Source organism: Boleophthalmus pectinirostris, unplaced genomic scaffold (genome assembly GCF_026225935.1).
Source record: "Boleophthalmus pectinirostris isolate CB_2022bp ecotype Guang Dong unplaced genomic scaffold, ASM2622593v1 HiC_scaffold_18, whole genome shotgun sequence".
Classification (NCBI taxonomy): domain Eukaryota; kingdom Metazoa; phylum Chordata; class Actinopteri; order Gobiiformes; family Gobiidae; genus Boleophthalmus; species Boleophthalmus pectinirostris.
Window position 1 is genome coordinate 4,458,258 of NW_026571133.1, and position 13,822 is coordinate 4,472,079.

At 43.3% G+C, this 13,822-nt stretch overlaps 1 protein-coding gene across 1 annotated transcript in view; it reads left to right on the plus strand.

Moving 5' to 3' along the window:
* LOC110156003 (serine/threonine-protein kinase WNK1-like) overlaps positions 1–13,822 on the plus strand; it is a 323,906-nt gene that overhangs the window by 153,154 nt on the left and 156,930 nt on the right. The gene's annotated exons all lie outside the window — the stretch shown is intronic.

The window sequence follows — 13,822 nt, forward strand, 5'->3', positions numbered from 1 at the left end:
GTGAAACTGGACACCACCTGAGCAGAGGCAGCGGTCAGGAGCCAGACCGAGGAAGACGAGGAGGAGGAGGGTTGTGTGGAGAGAGAGCCGTCATACTTAAGAAATAATCTGCAGAAATATAATGTGCGAACAAGGAAACTTAAATCCTGGCATTTCCTCTGTGAATAAATGCCCTCAAACGTGGTACGCATTTTGGGGTATACACGGGAGGAGGAGAAGGTAGTTTTTCCAGGGCGCGTCCTCTTAAAACTAGGTTCAAACAAGTTGTCTTAATCCTCTGTAAAGTCTAGTTGAGTCCTAGTTGAGCCCTGGACTTAACCTGGTTTTGTGCCCTATTGGATCTGGTTTATCTGGTTCTGCTAGTCCCGGTTTAGTCTGATTTTGGTGTTGAATTACCTGATATTCTCTACGGGTGCCAATTACGGTCTATAGTCCTGGTCTTTGCTGGGATTTGAAGGTCCCGTATCACGCAGAATCGACTCTTGTGAGCTTTAAGAAATGTTTATGTTCTGTTCTGTTCCACTTTGTGATGCCGTGAAGCGGGTTTGCAAGTTCGTAGCGACTTTTACCTTTTGTTCAGGAGAGATCGGCAGTTCCAGGGTTGAAATCATCCAAATGATTTTACAAGGGGTGTAGTGGGTGTGGTACGTGGGGGTACGGCGTCCACCCACTTCTCCCGACGTGAGATATAAAAAACAAAAAACAAATATAGAATAGCTACAACTTAAATGTCAAACCCGAGCTACTGGCATTGGTGAAAACAACCTGCATAGGCTCATGATATCTGCAATACTGTCCTATAGAGAGGACCAGGACTGAACCAGGACTGAACCAGGACTGAACCAGGACTAAACCAGGACTAAACCAGGAGGACTGAACCAGGACGGAACCAGGACTAAACCAGGAGGACTGAACCAGGACTAAACCAGGACTGAACCAGGAGGACTGAACCAGGACTGAACCAGGACTAAACCAGGACTAAACCAGGAGGACTAAACCAGGAGGACTGAACCAGGAGGACTGAACCAGGACTGAGCCAGGAGGACTGAACCAGGACTGAGCCAGGACTAAACCAGGACTAAACCAGGAGGACTGAACCAGGAGGACTGAACCAGGACTGAACCAGGAGGACTGAACCAGGACTGAGCCAGGAGGACTGAACCAGGACTGAACCAGGAGGACTGAACCAGGACTGAACAGGACTGAACCAGGACTGAACCAGGACTGAGGACTGAACCAGGACTGAGACTGAACCAGGAGGACTGAAGGACTGAACAGGACTGAACCAGGACTGAAGGACTAAACAGGAGGACTGAAACCAGGACTAAACAGGACTAAACCAGGACTAAAGGACCAGGAGGACTAAACCAGGACTAAACCAGGAGGACTGAACCAGGACTAAACCAGGACTGAAACCAGGACTGAGCCAGGAGGACTGAACCAGGACTGAACCAGGAGACTGAAACCAGGAGGACTAAACCAGGACTGAGCCAGGAGGACTGAACCAGGACTGAGCCAGGAGGACTAAACCAGGACTAAACCAGGAGGATTAAACCAGGACTAAACCTGGTCTAAACCAGGACTAAAGCAGGACTAAACAAGGACTGATATCTGCGGTACTGTCCTATAGTGACCTGTGATATGAGGGACCAGGACTAAACCAGGACTGAACCAGGACTGAACCTGGAGGACTGAACCAGGACTGACCAGGACTGAAACCAGGACTGAACCAGGACTAAATCAGGAGGACTGAAACCAGGACTGAACAGGATGAACCAGGACTAAACCAGGACTGAACCAGGACAAAACCAGGACAAAACCAGGACAAAACCAGGACTAAACAGGACTAAACCAGGACTAAACCAGGACTAAACCAGGATTAAACCAGGACTAAACCAGGACTAAACAAGGACTGAGTGTCGGGACAGACGCGGAGGTGCGCCCGTGCAGACAGTCGGTGACCACACGAGACAGAACTGGCACAGAGCTCCGCGCCCCACGGGGCTGAGCGCAGCCGTCGTCTGTTGGCGCTTTGCGGACTCTCTGCTCCACGGACTCGGGGTTCTCTCCCTTGCTCTCAAGTCCAAGATTAGTCCTGGTTTAGATCTGGTTTAGACCTAGTTTAGTCCTAGTTTAGTCCTGGTTCAGTCTTGGGCACATGATTTATGTTCTGTAGGTCATAATGATGCCGTTAATGTGAATAACATGATTCCGCATATTTTTGAGGCGGTGGGGGGGGGGTCACATTGATGACGTCACGAATCGCGTTCCCCGACTTAAAAAAAAAAACACTACACCACAGGATTCCACTGAAGGTATGGAGTTGGGGCGGGTAACGGGTGGAATGTTAACGGGTCCGGGAGGGTGCAGGTTTAACTTTGATATAATCATGAGTTTACGGGTCCATCTGGTCCTCGCTACACTGAATGAATTACACTGTGCACTGTTAGCATGCTAGTTGTCATTTTTATCCTGATTCTGCTTTGCTTTGGACTCATAGCTGTGAATAATTACAGTTACATAAAAAAAAGCAAGTGAGGAATAACTTTGGACCAGTGCAAACCATCGACGTTCAGTTTTTTTTCCCACATTTTTAAGACGGTAAAAATCAGGTACAATATTTCAAAATAGGTTCAATCTTGTTATGGTCCAGATCGAGTTAACCTCTCGCTACTTTATTTGCTTGAATTATCTGGTTTATCAAATTGTCCGATTAGTCTTCGTCAGACTCTTGTCCTGATTTACCCTATAGCTCATTAATATGTAACGTAATCCAAATACTCGACCACAGTTTCACATTTACTGCTCAGTTTTTGGAATCTCTTTGAGTCGTACTAATGTCTGTGGTGGTGATTGTTTTGAATGAAAAGTAAATTTGTGCCTCAGCCCCCGAGTTTGTTACTGGAACTGATTTGTCTTAATGTGGACCACCCTCTTCTCTTGATGCTGGTTTACCCCCCTCACAGGCTGCGGTTTAGAGGCTGTGGTGGAGGAGGATCTGTGTGTCATTCGTTCATTTGTTTTTCAAAATGAAACCAAAAATAAGAACATGAAAAAACAACAATTTTCTTCATTATTTGTCGCCAAAACCAAAATGAAAAAAAGGATAATGATTCATTTTTTTTTCAGTTTTCGATTTGTGTTTAAACCGGGACTAAACCGGGACTAAACCAGGACTAAACGGGGACTAAAACTGGACTAAACCAGGACTAAAACAGGACTGAAAACAGGACTAAAACTGGACTAAACAAGGACTAAAACAGGTCTAAACCAGAACTGAAACAGGTCCCCCTCCTCCATCTCTCTGACCCTCTCTTCCTCCCTTCCCTTTCTCTCTCGCTTTCTTCTCTCTCTCTCTCCTCTCTTCTCTCTCTTCTCTCTCTCTCTCTCTCTCTCTCTCTCTCTCTCCTCTCTCTCTCTTCCTTCTCTCTTTCTTCTCTCTTCTCTCTCTTTGTTCTCCCCATCTCTCTTCCCCCGTCTTCTTTATGTTTCTCTCTCTCCCTCCGCCTCTTTTCCCCCTTTCTCTCTCTCTTCTCTCTATCTCTCTCTCCCTCCCCCCCCTCTCTTTCTTCTCTCTGTTCTCTCTTCTCCCCGTCTCTCTCTGGCCCTCTCTTCCCCTCTCTCTCTTCTCTCCGTTTCTCTGTCCCTCTCTTCCTCCCTCCTCTGTCTTCTGTCTCTCTCTCTCTCTCCATCTCTGTCTGTCCTTCTCTTCCTCCCTCTCTCTCTCCCTCCCCCTCTTCTTCTCTTCTCTCTCTCTTCTCTCTCTCTCTCTCTTCTCTCCATCTCTGTCTGTCCCTCTCTTCCTCCCCCTCTTTCTGTCTCGCTCTTCTCCCATCTCTCTCTTCCCTTCTATTCTCTCTGTCTCTCTGTCCTTCTCTTCCTCTCTCTCTCTCCCTCTCCCTATCTCTGTCTTCTCTCTCTCCTCTCTCTCTCTCTCTTCTCCCCATCTCTCTCTGTTCCTCTCCCCCCCCTCCTCTCTATCTCTCTGTTCTTCTCCCCCCTCTCTTTCTCCCTCCCTCTCTCTTCTCTCTCTTCTCTCTTCTCTCCATCTTTCTGCCTCTCCCTTCTCTCTCTCTTCTCTCTCTTCTCTCTCTTCCCCCCCTCTCTCTTCTCTCCGTCTCTTTGTCCCTCTCTTCCTCTCTCTTTCTTCTCTTTCTTCTCCCTTCTCCCCATCTCTCTCTTCCCCTCTCTCTCTTCTCTCCGTCTCTCTGTCCGTCTCTTACTCTTTCTCTCTCTCACCCCCCCCCTCTCTTTCTTCTCTCTCTCTCTTCCCCCCCTTTTCTTTCTGTTTCTCTCTCTCCCTCTGCCTCTCTTCTCCTTTTCTCTCTCTCTCTCTCTGTCTCTCTCCCTCTTTCTCTCCTCCTCTCTTCTCCCTCTCTTACTCCCCCATTAAACCTCATACAGCTTCCTCTCTCTCTCCTCTCTTCTCCCTCTCTTCTCTCTCTCTCTCTCTCTCTCCTCTCTATCTCTCTGTTCTTCTCCCCCCTCTCTTTCTCCCTCCCCCCTCTCTCTTTCTTCTCTCTCTCCTCTTTCTCCCCATCTCTCCCTGTCCCTCCTCTCCCTCCCCCCTCTCTCTTTCTTCTCTCTCTCTCTCTTCTCTCCTTCTCTCTCTCTTCTCTCTCTTCTCCCCATCTCTCTCTGGCCCTCTGTCCCCCCCCTCTCTTCTCTCTGTCTCTTTGTCCCTCTCTTCCTCTCTCTTTCTTCTCTCTCTCTTCCCCCCGTCTTCTTTCTGTTTCTCTCTCTCCCTCCGCCTCTTTTCTCCCTCTTTCTCTCTCCCTCTTTCTCTCCTCCTCTCTTCTCTCTCTCTTCTCTCTCTTTACTCTTCTGGGGGTAGTCTGGTTCTTTGCGGGGTTTTTCCAAGTGTGTGGCCTTTTAAAGACCTCCTTCCCTCTCTCCCTCCCTCCCTCTTTCTCTCCCTCCCTCCCTCTTTCTCTCTCTCTCTCTCTTTCTCTCCGTCTTTCTCTCTTTGCTGGGGTCTTTTTCCGTGTGTGTCGGTTTAGTCTGGTCCTGGCTCGTGCTCCGTGTTCTCACAGACCTGCAGCGACTCGCAGCAGCTCCTTATAGAGAAACAAATCGCTCTCTTCTCCGTAGCCCCGAGCCGTAACATAAAGACCGGCGCTTTTGCGTTTCCAAGTCTTTCGTCGACATTCCGTGAAATCTGGGTCAAGAGTTCAGAAGAGGGAACGTGAAATAGGTCGAGGCAAAAGCGAAAGGCGAGAGTCGAGCTGCTGGACCAAGTCATTTAACTCATGTTCACGAAGAAAAGAGGCGATTGTTTTTGGTTTTATAATGTCCACAAAACTTATTCTACAGTCTCCACGGTCGGGGTGTTGTAGGGAGTATTATCTGTTATATAAGGGTGACTGGTAGTTGTAGGGAGTATTATCTGTTACATAAGGGTGGTAGTTGTAGGGATATTATCTGTTACATAAGGTATGTAGTGTTACTTTAGTTTGTAGGGAGTATTATCTGTTACATAAGGTGAGTTTACAGTTGTAGGGAGTATTATCTGTTACATAAAGTGAGTTGTAGGGAGTTTATCTGTTTATCTGATACATAGGTGAGTTGTACAGTTGTAGGAGTATTATCTGTTACATAAGGGTGAGTTGTACAGTTGTAGGGAGTATTATCTGTTACATAAAGGTGAGTTGTTGTACAGTTGTAGGGAGTATTATCTGTTACATAAGTGTGAGTTGTATTGGGAGTATTATCTGTGAGTTGTTGTATTGAGTTATTATCTGTTCATTTGTAGTTGTAGGAGTATTATCTGTTCCATAAGGGTGAGTTGTAGTACAGTTGTAGGAGTATTATCTGTTACATAAAGGTGAGTTGTTGTACAGTTGTAGGGAGTATTATGTTACCATAAGGTGAGTGTTTACAGTTGTAGGGAGTATTACCTGTTACATAAAGGTGAGTTGTAGGGAGTATTACCTGTTATGTTGTTATACAGTTGTAGGGAGTATTATCTGTTATGTTGTTATACAGTTGTAGGGAGTATTATCTGTTGCATAAGGGTGAATTGTTGTACAGTTGTAGGGAGTATTATCTGTTACATACTGTATCTACCAGATCTTTTTTTTTTTTTGAAAGAACCAACTTATTATTATTATTATTTTTTTGCAATTTTTTATTTTTTTTTTGCATCTTTACCCCGATCAATGCTAAAAAAAAAAAACCCCCAAAAACCCCAAGAAAGAGCAGAGAGACGGAGGAGGCCACACGTGGCGTGAGCTCTGAGCATAAAAAACACATTTGGCGTCATTATAAGTTTTTAAAATATTATTATTGTAGTGCAAAGCTGTGTTTATATTCCGCCTCATTGCAAAGCGTAAACTCACTCTCCCACTGTCGGTTCGAAACGTTAAAACTGATCTGAGTTTGAGTTTGAGGTGATTTTTCTCTGATTTTACTTTGGCTTCTGTCGTATAAATAAATAGAAAAGAGCCAGGATTTTGAACGGCTCTTTGAAATCAACAGATCCTAAAGATTCGGATCTCGAAAAAGAGCCGAAAATCCTGTCACTAATCTCTATACACTTCCCCTTTCTCTCTCTCTCTTCCCTCTTTCTCTTCTGTCACTCCCCCTCTCGCTCTTCTCTCTCTCTGTCTCTTCTTTCTCCTCTTTTCTCTCTATATCCTACTCCTTCTTTCTCTCTCTCTGCCTTTCTATTTTCTCTCTCTCATCCTGTCACTACCCCTGCTTCTTTCTTTCTCTCTTCTCTGTCTCTCTTTCTCTTCTCTCTCTTCTCTCCCTCTCTTTTTCTGATTTCTCTCCTCTTTTCCCTCTCGATACCCCACCCTTTCCCTCCTCTTTCTCTGTCACCCTCTCACCCCGTTTCCCTCTTTCTCTCTTGCTTCTCTCTCTACCTTTCTCTTCTTTCACTCTCGCTGCTTTCTCTCTCTTTCTCTCCTTTCTCCTCTTTTCTCTCTCTGTACTCTACCCCTTCTCTCTCTTCTCTCTCTCCCTTTCTCTTCTCTCCTTCTCATCCTGTCACCCGCCCTCCTTCTTTCTCACTGTTTTCTCTCTGTCTCTCTTTCTCTTCTCTCTCTTCTTTTCCTCTCACCCCCTCCCTCTTTCTCTTGCTCATCTCTTATTCTCTTTCTCTCCTTTCACCCCTTTTTGCTCTCTATACCTCACCCCTTCCCCTCTCTCCTACTCGCTTTCTCTTCTTTTTCTCTTTCACCCTCTCACCCCCCCTTTCTCTTCTCTCTCTCTCTCTCTCACCCTCTCACTCGCCCGCTCTCTCCCTCTTTCTCTCTCGTCTCTCCCTTTCTCATCTCTTTCTCACTCTCTTACTCCCCACTCTCTCCCTCTTTCTCTCTCGTCTCTCCTTCTCTCTCCCCCTTTCTTTTCTCTCTCTTTCACCCTCTCATCCCCCCTCTTCCTCTTTCTCTCTCTTCTCTCTCTCCTTTTCTTTTCTCTCTCTCTATACTCTCCTCCCTTTCTCTTCTTTCTCTCCCTCTTTCTCTCTCTTTCTCATCTCTTTCTCACTCTCTTACTCCCCACTCTCTCCCTCTTTCTCTCTCGTCTCTCCTTCTCTCTCCCCCTTTCTTTTCTCTCTCTTTCACCCTCTCATCCCCCCTCTTCCTCTTTCTCTCTCTTCTCTCTCTCCTTTTCTTCTCTCTCCTTTTCTTTTCTCTCTCTCTATACTCTCCTCCCTTTCTCTTCTTTCTCTCCCTCTTTCTCTCTCTTTCTCTTCTTTCTCTCTTCTCTCTCTCAGTGTTATATAAATAAAAAGTAAAAGAGTCGATCTTTTTTCGGCTCTTTTGAAACGAACAGACCCTAAAAGATTCGGCTCCCGCAGAAGAGCCGAAATCCCCGTCACTGCCAGAAAAACGACTCTAAACTCTCTGTATCTCCGGAACAAAACCGTTCCCGTATTATTCCTTTATCCATAAATCTTCCTCCTCTGTTTCCACGGCGACCCCCGGCTCACTAAACCTCAGTATTGTGATGCAGATAGCGGCTTTTCGGTTCTCTTATTCTCTTAGCTAATCCTTCGTTTGTTCTGGCTGATTCTCTCCTCACAAACGTGCTGAAAACTTTTATTGAGCTGTGTTTGGACCTGTCTACCCAAACCTGTTACACTAATTGCATTTTAATTTAAGTTGAGGTTCCGTTGTCTTTTCATGAGAGTGTTTGTGTTTATTGACACAGGGAGTTTCAGTTTGCTCGCCGAGGTGAAGTTGGAAGGCGTAGTTGAGTTCGGGAGGTTCTAACTGGTGTTGTTATTGCTCGAAAATATCTTTATTATATTTTTATTCTCACTTTGAGCGGGGTCGCCTCTCCACAGATCTGACCTCTAACTCAGCCTGGTCGTGTTTCCTTTTTGTTTCCATACAATAAGGTTAAAGGTGCACAGTGTAACTTTTTGGTTAGGGGACCCTCACCTTCTTGTTTCCATGGAGATGTCATTGGTCATGACGTATGTAATGCACCACTAACAGGGCTTATTATATATTATATATTATATCTTATATATATTATATCTGGGCTCGGTCAAGCAGAAGTAAACATCAAGGCCAAAAATTCAAGTTAATGCATCTGATATAAAAATGTATTGAACAGATACATATGTACTCTAGTTTATGAAACTGTTGACCTTTTTTCTGTAACATTTTTGGTTCTAAAGTTCCATACGTTTTAAACAGACCATGTATGAAACATGGAACAAAAATTATTTCCCAAATTTCAGAGACCTGCAAATCATGTAAATCAGGGGTGTCCTAAACTTTTTTCATCAAGGGCCACATATCTAAACACAGACCAGGCAGAGGGACGATTTAGGGCCGTAAACTGATGCTCAGTACAGGGAATAATTGAAATATGTGCATGTTTAACACGTTAGAATGAGCTGTCAGTCTTTATTCATGCTAAGACCCTTAAAACCACACACTAAATATTAAATATGAGCTTTATCTAGGTACATTTTCAAAAAACTTGCAGTAAAAATTTTTTTTTTAATTGATGCGAGGTCATTTGGGCCAATTCACCTGGAAGTCTGAGGGCCAAGAAAAATTTGTCTGAGGCCCCCGGGCCATAGTTTGGACAAGCCAGATGTAAATAAATGGATGTATTTCATCATATCTTGTGTTATTCGATCTTTGAACTGTTGATGAAGGTACATGATTTAAAAAAAAATGTATTTAAAATGATAAAAATTTGCTTGGAATTTTATAGAAATAGTTTCCCTTCATTTTGAAGTAATATTAAAGTATTTGGAAGAAAAAAGCGACAAATGATGTAAAATCCTGCACCTTCTACTTGTTTGCACAATTTTCCCTCCGTTACTTTTCCCTCCGTTACCATGACCTTTCTTAATAAAAAATCTCATTACTCAAAAAGTAAGAGGTTTTTCAACCCTAATCTTGTACCATATGGTAGAAAACTATATGAAGCAAATATTCAAACCAGTTTGTTAAGGATATGTAAGTGAGAACCAAGAGTTATCACTGTTTGGATTTATTGCCCAAAAAGTGCTGCATATTTCATTCCCTCCGTTACCGACATGAGTTTTTTTTTTTTTTTTTCAACAACTTGAAAGAATATCACAGGTTTAACTTGACCCTGTTGGAGTGTAACTCTTTCCTACATTCTGATACTTTACTTATTTCAATAGTTCCTCTAGTTTCTGAATAAGAGACATTTGAATGTAAAAAATCTGCCCGTTTCCCTCCGTTACCACTTGACCGGACCCATATTATATATTATATATTAAGCTTTTTCCAAATCCTGTAGGAAGAAGTGCAATAACGTCTTTCCCCTTGATAAAATTCACCAAACATTCTCTTTGTTCCGGCTTTAAATTCTTGATCTCGGGAATCGTTGCCAACACAGAATGTCTGTCTCTTCACTGATTGGCTGGTGCCCGAACTCGCACTTCTGGGCAAACCCTCTGTGTATTCTGATTCCTGATCTAGTCGCTGGAGAGAAATGAAATTGAGCAGAGGCACTAGGTGGCGCCAGCCTGACTAATAATGGATGGAAATCTGGGTAAAATCAAACAAATAATGATCATGTGTCTTTGCACGACTCCTTATTTTTGGCTCATGATACAAAGGCAGAGAACAGGAACTGACAAATATAAGTCAAAGGTTAATTTTGAGCTCAATATTTTTCGCATACAAATATTTCTTCATTATAGCAAATAGTTGTCAGATTTTGGGAGCCGTACCTGTTTTACTTTTGTCTGGACAAAACAGAAACTTTGAAGTCATTTTTCTCAGTTTCACACTTTTGCCTTTGTACATCAGTATTGTGGATCCTTTCAAGCAAATCAGTGAGTGTGTATACATGCACATCAATAACCCGGTTATTAGCCATACCCCGGTTATGTCAGTATTCGTGTTACTGCGTTTACATGCGCACTGAGAAACCGGGACACTCATATCCGCGTGTACATGATCAAATGGAGTATCCCGGTTTCTTGACATAATCTTACAAATGCGCAGGCGCAAAAATGAACTTAAATCAATTTCATAAACCAAAAAAATACAAACCGTGAGCTCCTTTAGCATAAGAAGCTAAGGAGCTACGAGATCTCCCACAATCCACTGTGCGCAGATTCTTCATTAAAATCTTCTGCATAAATAAACTCAACTTTACAACATATAAACCATAAACACTATAGACACATCAGCCCGTTTGATCAGATAATTCAGCTGTGATCACATTTGTTTACGTTTTACAGAAACGAAACTTAAGACCGTTTGGCTAATTAGCATAAACTGTTAGCGGCGATAAAAAACAACTCGCTCCTTGTGCCGCTGATGTGATCAGTTTCTTTTGGACTAAATGACACGACTCTGTGGATTATGTGTGTTATTTCTGTGACAGAAGAGGCGCTGATGATGGTAAGTGTGTTCTGTGCATATAGAGTATAGGAGATAGTTCATGTTTTAGCTTTTCAGCGTCACACGAGTGCAGGTCGTACGAGTGCAGATTGTACGTGTGCAGGTTTAGCGCAGCTCTTTATTTTACAGTCATTTCACTCGTTTGGTCACTTTATTTATGTTGGTCAGTTTATTTATGTCACTACTGTTGTGGTTGAAAGGCTGGAAAGTGTCTTTTGGACGCATGCGACTCAACTTTATGTTGCAGTAACCGGGGTACTGCGTATTACATGCCACAAGTAACCCGGTTACTATCGGAATAAACCAGCTACAGTAACCCGGTTTCTAATAACCGGGATACTGCCATAACCGGTTACTGAAACCGGGTTACTGCGTTTACATGCACCATCAAGAAACCGGGATACTCAAAAAACCCGATCATAACCGGGTTATTGATGTGCATGTATACGTACTCAGTGTAACATCTCCGTGGAGACAAGCAGGTGGCGGACCCTCCACTAGAAAAGTTACAGTATACCTTTAAACAACTGCCTTTTTACAAGAAATATATCTGTAGTATCCGCTTCTTCTTCACTGTATTTGCTTCTTCTCATCTATATCGAGCTTGTCAAAATGCGTTTGTCTATTTAAAGTGTTGCGTAACTTTTCTGGTGGAGGGTTTATCAAAACGCTTTTCTCCACGGAGATGTTACCGCTTTGTCTGGAATGTTCCACAGTATGGCTTCAAACCTTCCTATCTTCGTGGAGACCAAACCAGACCAAGATACAGACCCCGTCACAGTCACAACGTCTGTTTTTCTAAGTATTTTTGAGCTGTAAATCCACCTGTGACAGACCCCCCCCCAACCAAAAAAGTTACACAGTGCGGCTTTAAGAGGGGATTTTTTTTTTTTTTTAGTCCGAAAACTGGAGTCTCATGATGTTTTTGAGCCGAGAGCGAGAGAGACTCAACAGGAGAAAGAAAAACACCAGCCAAACAAGAGCCGCTCTGTGCCATTTTAGGTCAGAGAAATCGAATCAGCGCTCGACCTCTGGGAAAAATACGGAAGTGGGATTTTTTATTTTATTTTTTTCTGTGATATTGTGATTACGATTCAATTTGTGATTTAGGTTTTAATACTAGTTCAGTTCAAAGTTCAGATTTTGCTCATTTCCAGAAGAATTGGCTGAAATCTGAACTGATAAACTAATTCAAGAAACGTGTTTGTAGAGATTTAAACTACAGCTTTAGCAGTTTTTAAGAATTTTTTAAAGAAATTATGATGCAAATTTCTTCATATTATGTGACTTTTTTACACTGCTAAAATAAAAGCATGTTTTTTGTTATTTTAGTGCCCTGAAAAACCTCTGAGCAGGCTCGCATCTCCACAAACCTGCCTCTTCTTTGGCCTGGAGGGGAACTTTTTTTTTTCTTTTTACTAGTTCCGTGGAAATGTTGTTCCTTTGTCTTCCACAGTATCTCATAAAACTTGTCGACACCCACGGTTTTAATTTTCTATTTCCGTGGAATCGTGTAGACTTACCAGCTCTAAAATGTTACATACCGTATTTTTTGGACTATAAGGGGCACTTAAAATCCTTTAATTTTCTCACAAATTGACAGTGCGCCTTATGTGTTAATTCTGGTTGTGTTTATTGACTGATGAACTGATTTTATGTGGTCAGTTCAGATCAGAAAAAAGCAGAATACGAGCTCTTTAAGATGAATCTTGTGGCCCTGAAACCGGGACAGAACCAGGAACTAAACCAGGACAGAACCAAGACAGAACCAAGACTAAACCAGGACAGAAGCAGGGACTAAACCAGGTTTAAACCGGGTCTAAACCAGGGACTAAACCAGAACTAAACCAGGTCTAAACCAAGACTAAACCAGGACAGAAGCAGGGACTAAACCAGGTTTAAACCGGGTCTAAACCAGGGACTAAACCAGAACTAAACCAGGTCTAAACCAAGGTCTAAACCAGGACAGAACCAGGACTAAACCAGGAATAAACCAGGGAATAAACCCGGGACTAAACTAGGGAGTAAACCAAGACAGAACCAAGACTAACCATTACAGAAACGGTCTAAACCAGGGACTAAACTAGGACTAAACCAAGACAGAACCAGGATTAAACCAGGACTAAACCAGGACTAAATCGGGTCTAAACCAGGGACTAAACCAGGGTCTAAACCAGGGACTAAACCAGGGACTAAACCAGGGACTAAACTAGGACTAAACTAGGACTAAACCAGGACTAAACCAGGACAGAGGCAAGACTAAACCAGAACTAAACCAGGACTAAACCAGGACTAAACCAAGGTCTAAACCAGGACAGAACCAGGACTAAACCAGGAATAAACCCAGGACTAAACTAGGGAGTAAACCAGGACAGAACCAAGACTAACCAGGACAGAAATGGTCTAAACCAGGGACTAAACCAGGGACTAAACTGGGACTAAACTAGGATTAAACTAGGACTAAACCAGGACTAAACCAAGACAGAACCAAGACTAAACCAGAACTAAACCAGGACTAAACCAGTGTCTAAACTAGGTCTAAACCAGGACAGAACCAGGTCTAAACCAGGGACTAATCCAGGGACTAAACCAGGGACTAAACCAGGTCTAAACTAGGACTAAACCAGAACTAAATCAGGACTAAGTCAAGACAGAACCAGGACTAAACCAGGACTAAAGCAGGGACTAAACCAGGATAGAACCAAGACAGAACCAGGACTAAACCAAGGACTAAACCAGGGACTAAACCAGGGACTAAACCAGGGACTAAACCAGGACTAAACCAGGACAGAACCAGGTCTAAACAAAGGTCTAAACCAAGGTCTAAACCAGGACAGAACTGGGACTTAACCAGGACTAAACCAGGGACTAAACCAGGACAGAACCAAGACAGAAGCAGGGGCGAAACCAGGGACTAAACTAGGGACTAAAACAGGACTAAACCGGGTCTGAACTGGGTCTAAACCAGG